Source organism: Octopus bimaculoides, chromosome 2 (genome assembly GCF_046866305.1).
Source record: "Octopus bimaculoides isolate indiv1 chromosome 2, ASM4686630v1, whole genome shotgun sequence".
Classification (NCBI taxonomy): Eukaryota; Metazoa; Mollusca; class Cephalopoda; order Octopoda; family Octopodidae; genus Octopus; species Octopus bimaculoides.
Genome location: NC_142929.1, coordinates 155,601,495 through 155,614,311, shown reverse-complemented (window position 1 = coordinate 155,614,311; position 12,817 = coordinate 155,601,495).

Genomic DNA, 12,817 nt, shown 5'->3' with positions numbered 1-12,817 from the left:
GCCCACTGCAAGTGCACCAAGTGAAGTCCAATATCAAGACGATGCTGATTTGTTTCATCGATGCGAAAGATATTGTCCGCACAGTATTTGTTCCTCCTGGTCAAGCCGTTACTTGGCATACATGTTACCTGGCAGTTCTGAAACATTTGCGAGATAAAGCGAAACAAAAATGCCCCGACCAGCAGCAAAGTGGAGTGTGATGGTTTCATTGTACCTTCACACACTACCTTGATCGTGAGAGAGTTTTTGATCAAAAATTGCATCACCCCGTTTACTCACCCTCCCTATTCACCTGATCTTGCTTCCTACAAATTTTTTTGTTCCACCGAATGAAACAAGTCCTTGAAGGAAAACGTTTGCGGATGTGGAAGAGAAAAGAAAAAAAAAATCGATAGATTCATTAAAAGGCATCAATTCGTAAAAGTTCTAGGACTACTTCGAACAGTGGAAAACGCGTCTGGACCGATGCATTGCCTCAAATGGAGAATAATTTAAAGGTGATAAAAGTGTAAACATATAAATCTAAGTAAATAAAATAATATTGCAAAATTCCGGTTTCTTTTCGTTGCACCCTCGTATATATTTATATACGTATATGTATGCATATCCATCTATGTTTCTATCAGTCAATCCAGCTATCTGTCTATCTATCTATCTATCTATCTATCTATCTATCTATCTATCTATCTATCTATCTGTCTATCTGTCTCTCCCTCTCTCTATCTCTCTCTCTCTCTCTCTCTATATATATATATATATACACATAATTGTATATATACACATATACATATATTTATGTATACATACACGCACATATGTGGACGTGAGAATGTTTAAGTATTTCCCCAGAATATGATGATTCATGTGTAGTTCGAGCTTTTCTCTTCGTTCTGTGCAATCGTTAGGCGACAAAAATATGATCCTTTGTCACCCGAGCAGAGAAAATTTCTGTAATAACGCAAGGAAATCAATTATCATCTTGGAACGAATAGATTCACTTTACACTACGTATATTGATAACTTAGTTCCTGCTAGTACATGCAGACGTGTATATGTACATATATACATCGCTCATACATACATACATACATACATACATACATACACACACACACACACACACACACAAATATATATATATATATATATATATATATCTACTACACATGTGGAAAGTCGGCGTGTGTTTGTGGGGTTGTTAACTAACTCCCCCTACATCGTTTTTATTGATTTTTGATGAAACACGTGAGTAGAACTCATGTCTGGAAACCTCGTGACATACTTAGATTGTTGAAAAAAATCGATAATACGGCCTCTGGAAGGGACTTTTATATCTACCTCATATAACTAATTTGTTTGAAACACCCAAGGGAAATAACCCATAGCACCTGTATAATATTTTTTAAACACTCAAGGGAAATAACCCTTTTCATTGTTTATATTAGATTTCTTTGAATATTGATTTTTTTCTCTGTCCTATTTCTAATTTTTGCAAGCAATATCACTTTTATACTTTATTTGACACGTGAGTAGAACTCATATCTAGAAACCTCGTGATATACTTAAATCGTTGAAAAAATCGATAATAGGGCCCTTCCAATGAATCCTTCTATCTACTACATATTGCTAGTATTTTATTTAAACAACCCAAGGGAAATAACCTATACCACCTGCAGATTTTAGCAAAGCGATCAATATTTGACTCTCACGATTAGCCGACCTAATTCTGCATTTCACAACTCACATTTTGAACTGCAGAGCATTATTATTGCGCTTCCTTAATTTGAATCTTAAACCTTAAAGACTTCATTCATACATTTCTATACATACATACTTTTTTGAATGCCCATTAAAATGATGGTGGTCCATCTGTTTTGGTTGTTAGTCCTTGATCAGAAGAAACAGAAAAGCATTGTGAGAGTAAGAAAGAGGAAAAGTGGATGAAATGAAAGAAACGGGTCAGCAGAATAAAGGTTTCACTGAGCGGTTAAGAAGGCTGCAAGTGGCTGTGATGTATGTGCATGTAAAATAATTTATCCGTATTTAGAGATAGGCACATGAAGTGGAATGACTTATATGGCTTTTGGCGCTGCGTACTTGTGTGCATAATTTCAGAAATATGGTGGTATGGGTTATTAGGAGTGTCAGGTATTGGTGTGTGTCTACTAATCGTATTATATGTATAAGGAAAGCATGGAAGATAGGAGGTAGCAGAGGCAGTGAATGTGAGGTAAAACATAAGGCTAGAGGATTGGGTGTGAGATTCTGCTACAATGAACAAGAGAAACCAAAATATATGGATTCAAGGAGAGAACCATTTACATACATACATACATACATACATACATACACGAGGCTGATAACATTATAAGACTTAGAAGACAGCTCCTTGAGCGGCATTTCTTGTCTGATAGCCTTAAATACATGCCCAATGAAGGAAGTCGCACGAATTTCAGATGAAAGGATGAGCGTATATGAGCATAAGGCCATGCATGGATATGTTAGTAGAAAGCTCCAAGATGATAGTGAGATTGATCATCAAAGCAGTCTATCATGGATAAACAACCGGATTACTGCCTACCACTTTGAAGGGTATCCAGGGACAGGAAATATCAACCAAGTACTTATGCACAAAAGGGACAGAGTTTCAGGAAAAGCAGTAAAATATGACAACCGGTGACGATTTTGTGGAGTTGATACCGAATATATCACCCACATCACACGCAATTGTCTGAAAATATCATCACGGTATTATCTAACGCTGAGACATGATGTTGTTGCTAGGACATTGTATAATGAAATCAGCGAACTGGTAGAAACGTTAACACGCTGGGTGAAATGCTTAGCGGTATTTCGTCTGTCTTTATGTTCTGAGTTCAAATTCCGCTGAGGTCGACTTTGCCTTTCATCCTTTCGGGGTCGATTAAATAAGCACCAGCTACGCACTAGGGTCGATGTAATTAACTTAATCCCTTTGTCTGTCCTTGTTTGTCCCCTCTATGTTTAGCCCCCTGCGGGCAATAAAGAAATACTTATATAATGAAATTCGTCGGAAGGATAACTCCAAGGACAAAGATATAAGAACCCACAGTATGGTTGAAGCTGTAGCCACTCATAATAAAAAGTACCGGTGGAATGTCCCAGTAAAAATCTCAATAAAATGTAAGTACAGCAGAGCTGATATAAGGATTTGGGATAGAAGAGAAACTTTGTACATTTGTGGAAATTAGCTGTCCTGCGGATATTGACATAAAGTTGAAGATCAGTAAAGAAGACAATACCTACGGTGAACTATTGAGAAATCTGCAGTGACTGAATCCAGATTACAAATTCAGGTTTATACCTGTAATTATTGGGGCCCTAGGATATGTAACACACTGCCTAAATACCAATCTTGAGAAATTAGGCTTCTCAAAACCAGAAAGGAGAAAGCTGATTCGATAATTACAGATCCAAGCCATCACAGGTATTGTAAAAATCTGTAAAAGTTTCCAGAAGTTTATCATTTAAGAATATATATGAGCATATCTAGGTGTGCAACTATATGCATGAGAATACTTACATAAAACAAAACATACAAATCTGCACGTATACATAATGCATACATAATACATACATACATACATACATACCGTAAGCTAGAAGATAACAACATTATTGAGAGGATGAATCTATGGTACATACATTATATTCCATCTGCTAAATACCGGATAAACAAGCGAGACAAATATACAACCAAACCTCTATATTGTGATAGAAAATGCTGGTTCTGTTATACCAGTGTGGTACACACCACCTCTATGATCACCAGTTGCCCCAAAGCGTCTACGAGATACTACTTGCCACTGAGGCATTATATTGTGGCAAAGACTAGCTGCAATGACATATAGTTGCAAAAGATTCTCAACCTGAGATTATTTTGGTAAATAGATGCACGCACCCAAGTGTGTGTATCGACAGCTCAACCAATACAGCAACTCCGCCACGTAATTACAATCACCGAAAATTCTCTTGACTTATGTAGGTATAGATTTAATTGATATAAGTGGATATGATTAGCATTAAAAGTAGAGAAGACAAGTAAGAGAAAAATAAGACAAAATCTGGAGAAAAATCAATTATAACATAAAACACCGGGAATAAAGAAATAAATTTATTAAATAATTAAATACACAAACATTTCTTTTCTTTCTGCTGGAGGGTATCGAAATGTTGACTCAAAACGAGTACCTCGGCAGCTGACGACCAATTGAAAGGTGAAGAGGAGCAAGCCTTCTCTGATATGTTCATAGTTCTTGAACCAAATGAAGACTATTCCTTTCCCTATCTGGAGCCAGAAGACAACACGTGAGCTTGTCTTTGTGATTCGGAAACGAAGGCTCAGTCTGTTGAATAGCGGTACACTTTTTCTTCAAGGCCTACGTTTGTCAAAAGTCAGCGATCGATACAGAAAGACTGTTTATTGGAGATGTGAAGAGCGTCATAGAATGACAGGGTACATCGACTCATTCCAAAATCATAGACAAGCCATTAGAAAGAAGACCTCGAACAAAATTCTGATGATGTGTGACCCCCAAGACATCTTTGGCAACAAATAAGGCAATCGAAAAATTTGGATAGTCAGATGTCCACCATCCACTGCACAGTCCTATCTAGTGACGTCCAACTCCCACCTGTTCGATCCAATGGAGGATATTTTTGAGAAAAAGTTTGATAGCACAGACGAAGTGAAAGTTGCGATGAAGAAGTGAGTATAAGATTGCACATATAACTTTTTTCAAAGACTTGAGTTCAGTGATGATGCAAATGCATCACTTGCGATGCAAAATGCATTACCTGTGATAGCACTTGTTAAATAGTACCTTTGTATATGGGAAGAGTTACTCCATGTGCTCTACAACATATATCATTCACTAAAAGTGATGGAGGCTTTTATATTACTTTCGGCCCAACCTGCGCGTATCTACGTATGTATGTATATATGTATGTATGTATGTATGTATGTATGTATGTATGTATGTATGTATGTATGTATGTATGTAGGTAGGTAGGTATATGTGTGTCTATATGTGTGTCTATGTGTGTGTTTATGTATGTATGTATGTATGTATGTATGTATGTATGTATGTATGTATGTATGTATGTATTTATCCATGTATGTCTGTATGTATGTATATATGTACACACTCATATACGAACTCAGACAGATACATATTAAACCAGGAACGAGAAAATGTGTTTTGACGTCTGATTCCGAATGGGTTTTTTCGAACTCTGTTATATTTCCGTTCTCCTTAATCTGCGCTATTTTCATTGAATTAAGTTTGAATTAATAGGATACTTTGTATGCTTTTATTTATTATTATTTCTTTTTACCTATAATTCTATTTTTAATGCGCATTTGGATTGCTTATAGTAATTATTACACTGTTAACAGTTTCTTCATTTAAGTTCGTTATATGTTTATTGCTGGCTTTATTTATTTAGAAGAATTTATTGAAGCGTAAATGTTATGGATCTCATCATCATCATCATCATCATCATCATCATCATCGCCTTCCATGCTAGCATGGGTTGGACGATTTGACTGAGGACTGGTGAAACCGGATGGCAACACCAGGCTCCAATCTAATTTGGCAGAGTTTCTACAGCTGGATGCCCTTCCTAACGCCAACCACTCAGAGAGTGTAGTGGGTGCTTTTACGTGTCACCCGCACGAAAACGGCCACGCTCGAAATGGTGTCTGTTATGTGCCACCCGCACAAGAGCCAGTCCAGGGGCACTGGCAACGATCTCGCTCGAAGACCCTACAAGGCCAGTCAGGCGGTATATATATATATATATATATATATATATATATATATATATATATGTCTGTACGTATTGTCGTCGTCGTTTAACGTCCGCTTTCCATGCCAGCATGGGTCGGTCGGACGATCTGACTGAGGACCGGTGAAACCAGATGGCTACACCAGGCTCCAATCTGATTTGGCAGTGTTTCCACAGCTGGTGCCCTTCCCAAAAGCCAACCACTCAGAGAGTGTAGTGGGTGCTTTTACGTGTCACCCGCACGAAGGCCAGTCTAGGGGCACTGGCAACGATCCCGTCCCGCTCAAAGCATTTCATGTGTCACCCGCACAAGAGCCAGCCCAGGGGCACCGGCAACGATCCCGCCCGAAACATTCCATGTGTCGACCGCACACGAGCCAGCCCAGGGGCACCGGCAACGATCTCGCTCGAAAAACCTCATGTGTCACCCGCACAAGAGCCGGCCCAGGGGCACCGGCAACGATCTCACTCGAAAGATTTCATGTGTCGCCCGCACATGAGCCAGTCCAAGGGCACTGGCAACGATCCCGCTCAAAACATTTCATGTGTCACCCGCACAAGAGCCAGTCCAGGGTCACTGGCAACGATCCCGCTCGAAAAACCTCCTGTGTCACCCGCACAAGAGCCGGCCGAGGGGCGTCGCCCGCACATGAGCCAGTCCAGGGGCACTGGCAACGAATCCGCTCAGACATTTCATGTGTCACCTGCACAAGAGTCAGTCCAGGGGCACCGGCAACGATCACGCTCGGAAGATTTCATGTGTCGCCCGCACATGAGCCAATCCAGGGGCACTGGCAACGATCCCGCTTGAAAGACTTCATGTGTCGACCGCACATGAGCCAGTCTAGGGGCACTGGCAACGATCCCGTCCCGCTCAAGGCATTTCATGTGTCACCCGCACAAGAGCCAGCCCAGGGGCACCGGCAACGATCCCGCCCGAAACATTCCATGTGTCGACCGCACACGAGCCAGCCCAGGGGCACCGGCAACGATCTCGCTCGAAAAACCTCATGTGTCACCCGCACAAGAGCCGGCCCAGGGGCACCGGCAACGATCTCACTCGAAAGATTTCATGTGTCGCCCGCACATGAGCCAGTCCAAGGGCACTGGCAACGATCCCGCTCAAAACATTTCATGTGTCACCCGCACAAGAGCCAGTCCAGGGTCACTGGCAACGATCTCGCTCGAAAGATTTCATGTGTCGCCCGCACATGAGCCAGTCCAGGGGCACCGGCAACGATCCCGCTCGAAAAACCTCCTGTGTCACCCGCACAAGAGCCGGCCGAGGGGCGTCGCCCGCACATGAGCCAGTCCAGGGGCACTGGCAACGAATCCGCTCAAACATTTCATGTGTCACCTGCACAAGAGTCAGTCCAGGGGCACTGGCAACGATCTCGCTCGAAAGATATCATGTGTCGCCCGCACATGAGCCAGTCCAGGGACTCTGGCAACGACCCTGCTCGAAAAATTTCATGTCACCCGCACATGAGCCAGTCCAGGGGCACCGGCAACGATCTCGCTCGAAAGATTTCATGTGTCGCCCGCACATGAGCCAGTCCAGGTGCACTGGCCACTATCCCGCTCTAAAGATTTCATGTGTCGCCCGCACAAGAGCCAGTCCATGGGCACTGGCAACGATCTCGCTCGAGAGATATCATGTGTCGCCCGCACATGAGCCAGTGCAGGGGCTCTGGCAACGACCCTGCTCGAAAAATTTCATGTGTCACCCGCACATGAGCCACTCCAGGGGCACCGGCAACGATCTCGCTCGAAAGATTTCATGTGTCGCCCGCACATGAGCCAGTCCAGGGGCACTGGCATCGATCCCGCTCGAAAGATTTCATGTGTCTCCCGCACATGAGCCAGTCCATGGGCACTGGCAACGATCCCGCTCGAAACATTTCATGTGTCACCCGCGGATATTGTTTATTTCTGTAAGTAATGTATCGTGACCTTCATGAACATCACATTTCCTATTAATAGGCATAACTCTGTCGAATCTATTGCTGGTTTAGAAAATAATTAATGGTGGTTAATATTCTTTGCAATCAATTGGAAGGAGCGAATATTTAGAAGCGCTCCTCCAGATAAACGAATTTGCCAAGCTAAATAAATGGTAGGTAAATAGCTGAGAGGCATTGACCAGTGGTTTTCTTTAGAAAATTTCATTTCGTATAAGATAAGTGGCTAATATTTTTTGTTACAAATTATTTTATAGTATTAATTTTGTTTTAGGGTTTCCCATTACATATTTTACAGGAATTATTAACATTAAGAATTCTGATATTTATCAAGAGTGCTTACAATATAGAGGATTGTACACAGTTCAAAAATATTTCCTTAAGTAATTCATGTTAAGTTAATTGGTTTGCGCTCATACTGTCTTGAAATATCTGATGGGATTTTATACGTGTCCGTAGTTATGTATGATATTATTTGCTATATTAAACTATGGCAACGTCTCGTTAAGTCGTGAATTTGAATCTCTTCGAGGTCGATTTTGTATTCCATCCTTCTAGTTCCCTTTGAAATGATTATTAGTCAAGTGCTAGAGTTAATATGGTCGACAATATGTATTTTGCACTATGTCCATGTGCCTAAGTTAGAAATCCATAAATAACTTATCATTTCTGCTTGATCCATCTGGCTTTTCTTGTTAAACAAATGTCTTTGTTTGTAAGTTATTTCAGCAAATATTTTCCATTGCTGGGATATTCCAGTCGTTGTGTCTGTAAAAAACCAAGTTCACTGCTATTTTGATTCATTTCGTTATTCCTACTCTTTCATTTACTGATCTTTTAGGGTTGCTTTAATAATCTGCTTTATGCGGTGACTGGTAACTTTCCTTTGTATTTAGGTCCAATGTTTCACTTTAGATATATGAACTGCTGTGATTTGTGTTTTATGTGGCTTCAAATAACCCACTTTGTTACAAGAAGCATTCAAGTGGTTAAAATAACTTAATTTGTCGAATTTTACTTAAGTGTCATCTCATAGTCTCTTTCTTCTTTTACTTTCTCTTTCTTATTTCTGTTTTAGATTTTCTGAATAAATTTTTGTTTCTTCAATATAGAATTTTTAAGTCTAGGATGTTTTTCTTCCTTCAGTATTGATACGAGAATTCTCTATCCATCTCAGTTTAATCAGATTATTTTCACTGTCATTTCCATGAATCTATCGAAGCATCTCAAGCCTATATTCGTTTAGATATTTCGACAGCTACTGAGTAAATCAATTCGTTCAGATACCATTCCTGTTGTCACTTTCTCTCTCTAAAAGCTAAGATTTTTTGTAATTAGCAAAGTTTTCTACTGATATTATCTAAGCTTATTTTGTATGGACAATCTTTTGTTGTTATTTACTCTTTGCCTGGTTTATATTTTCTACCTTTGGTGTAATCAGAAGTCTCTTGTAATTCACAGATATGTTTCTGGTCCTCCTTTTTCCTTGAAGGGTCGTCAATTTGTTGGTATTTGTTGATATTGCTGAGCTAACAACTGTCTATTACGATTCTACAAAACTGGATCAATTTCTACTGTGTATATATTTGTATAGAGTCTAAAAGATTTTGCGCGTTGCTGTAGATTGTGAATGCTGCTTCTTAAAATATTTTGATTATGGTATAATGTTTTGCCTTTAGAATAGATTTAAGTAAATTTGACGACCCCTTTCGATCTACAGTTTCTATCCACGGGAGTCCCTCATTCCCTTTAAATTGCTAAATTATTTCACAATCTTGGATGAAATGTTGCTCTACACTAACTACATTGTATTTTTAATTCCCTTCGTTGGGTATATGTTGATCTTTGGTATGCTGACACGGTATTGACGAATATTTCCAGTCATTTAACTTTTGAGTGTTTATTTAATCTATCCGCTAAAATCATAGACGTTTCCCCAGTGTATGCTATATTCCGATTGTTACAAGCACCCTCAATGCAGTTTATGCTGTAGATCACATTCCTGGTCTTACAATTAACACTAGAGTTACAAGTACAATACAATACAGTTCCTATCATTACATGTGGTTATATATAACTGTGATCTGTAAATCTTACATAAAAGTGATCTGATGGATCACCCTGGTTTCTCTACGAACTTGATGCTGCGTTTAGCGTCCTTAAAGAAAGTAAATTTAGAAAGTTTCTTTAAGACGGACAGGAATTCAGATAAAGTCTCTTGCAAAGCAAATACAAAGCGAAATACGTTTCTTGCTACAGAGTGTGAATATGTGCAGTGCGAATGTTGCAGAAGTTTTATACGTAATTTGTAGTATACTTTTTGTATGGTCATTGAGTGTGATGAGTGGTTGTATAAAGATTCGGATTTTAGTCTGTTTGTTTAAATCCAGGTTGTTGTTAGATTAGGGCAAGTTGTGCAGCTATGTTGGGGGAATAGTAGAAGAGTGTGTAAATGCTGATGTGTGAGACAAATGTTTGCGGAGGCGTGAGAAAGTTGTGTAAGAATTGAGATAGTACTCTATTCAAGAAATTACCGATGTATGACGATTAATTATTGTGCGCTACTGAGACTTTCAAAGAATTCTCGAAACAATGTTTTGTATTGTTTCGGAAAAAGACGATTGCTTATTTGTTCATAAGAGGAGAGCATAGAATGTAGTAAAGTCTTTGCTGAAGATGACCTCATATTTTGCATATTGCAAAATATAAGATGATTTTTATTGAAACAATGGTGTTTTATTTGTATAATATCTAAGAAGAGAGCAGTGGTTGAGAGTAATCATCTGAAACACCTTTTGACTAGAAAGAGGAAAATTTTGCTTGGTGACAAAACAAAAACCTCTTCGGATGATGTGTCCGCGCGACTCTTCTTCGGTTAGATTCTGCTCTTCTATTTGATGATTTCCTTTAGTATTTTCATGCTATCCTTGTGTAGTCGCAGTTAAATGCTATAGGAAAAGTGATTGTTGAGTAAGTTACTATTGGTGAATGGATATATTATTTTAATTTGTATAATTTATATGCGATGATTTGATGTTGTCAATGCAGCTAATTACCTAAGAGTTATTTTCTTTTGTGAAATATTCTTAATGACTTATACAATGACATTTCAATTAGGAAATTATATATATATATAGGCGTAGGAGTGGCTGTGTAGTAAGTAGCTTGCTTACCTCACTACTGTGTAGACGTATTTTTTACTGGCTCCTGGTAAGCGTTTTGTTGTTATTGCTGTTGTTATTCCTTATATTACCTGTTGGATTTGTTGCTGTTGAACGAAGAAATTATTGTTGAAAATTTGTTGAAGTGTTTTATTTCCCGGTTCTACCGGGGAATAATTACAGAAATTATTGTAGTTGATGGTCATTGCGGCATTTTGTTGAAACGTTTTACCTGTTTTGAATTGCGAATAGTCTTTCTGGACTATTTTTGTGCCCCTACGCCTAACGGGGTAGAGATTTCAACTGTTTGAACATTTTTGTACTCTTTAAGAGGAAAACCTTTTTATAGGTTTCCCAGTTTGTGTGGGAAACCAATTTAATTTTTTTGTTAATTTAATTTTCTGTTAATTCGTCAATTAATTTCAACCGAATTATGTCGGTGGAAATAATACACGAACAGTGTACTCACACAGAGAGCGATAATAATGCAAAAATATTCTCCACGGTTGTCGCAGTGTCAACGGAAAATATTGATATCAATGTCGAATTATTAAAAGACATGTTTAAAAGAATGAAGGAGGAGGGTGGTGATGTTACGATATCACCCTCCTCCAGTATTTTGGACACTGAGAAACGGACCGTAGTGTTTAAAACCTTCTGTCTGAAGGGCAAAAGGTTTAAACACTTCAACAAAGATATAATTGAAAAATGCCTGTCCCCGATATGGAAGGATGTAGTGTATATAGCAAGGGGACGGGCATATGGTGCTGTTGAGGTCAGTTTCTCAGGGGAAGAGGTGGTCCGCGGGCATTCTCTGTGTCCCCTTAAAATCAAAGAGGTGGTACTGCTACCAACATATATGGGGAAGAGAACTTCCCTCGTGAAAATTAATGAAGTACGACCGGAAGTTGACCTGAAAGAAGTGGTGGCCGCCCTGTTTAATAGGACGGACCGGATAAAAATTCTAACAGTGACATGTTCTGCCCCGCAGAATTGGCTAGGGAGGAGCATTACAGTAATTATTCAGGGGGCACAGGAAGACTTTCAGGTATTTCCAGAAAGAGTGCTCGTGGGCAATAATATGGCCCTTAGAGTGCAGGTGGAAGGAAGAAAACCCACCACTACGAATGTGGAAAATTGGGCCACATTCGTGTGGATTGTCCACAATATAAAGAAAAACTGTCGCATGCACAAGGCCCTTCAAACGTGAAAAAAATACCCACTCCCGCAACAACACCAACCACCACAAACACAAAAACTACCAACCCCGCTGTTACGGTGCCAGCCCCCTAACAAATAAATGAAAAAACCCAGCCCTCACATACACAAACCCCCACACTAACAAAGCCCCTCACTGTGACACCGCCTGAACCAATTGCGGCTCCCCCAGGAAATAGTATGGAAATAGCAGAGGGAGAGTTGTCAATGGTGGAAAAAAAACACAAAAAGAGAGCACATACACTATCCCCGCCCATATCCCCCCACAAAAAACGACACTGACGCAACACAGACACCAAAAAAATCCCGCTCCGCCGACCCAAGAAAAAAGAAAATAATTTGGAAAAACTAGAAGACGAACTAGTGCTAATCGAGTACGATACTCGAGACCCGTACAATCACGGCGTGGTAGTACCACACAAAACCACAAGGCTTTACAAAAAAACAAGAAGATCACCATGAAAGATGTGCATGGATCAGAGAAGAGACGTTTAAACAGCTGAAGGCTAGGCACCCGAATACCATAAAAAATTAAAACAGCTACCAAAATACTTAGAGGAGAAGAAAAGGAGATGGGCCGAGGAGCACATAGCGAGATCGGCCCTAACCTCTCCAGCAAAACGTAAGTAGAACCTTTTCTTCTTTCAA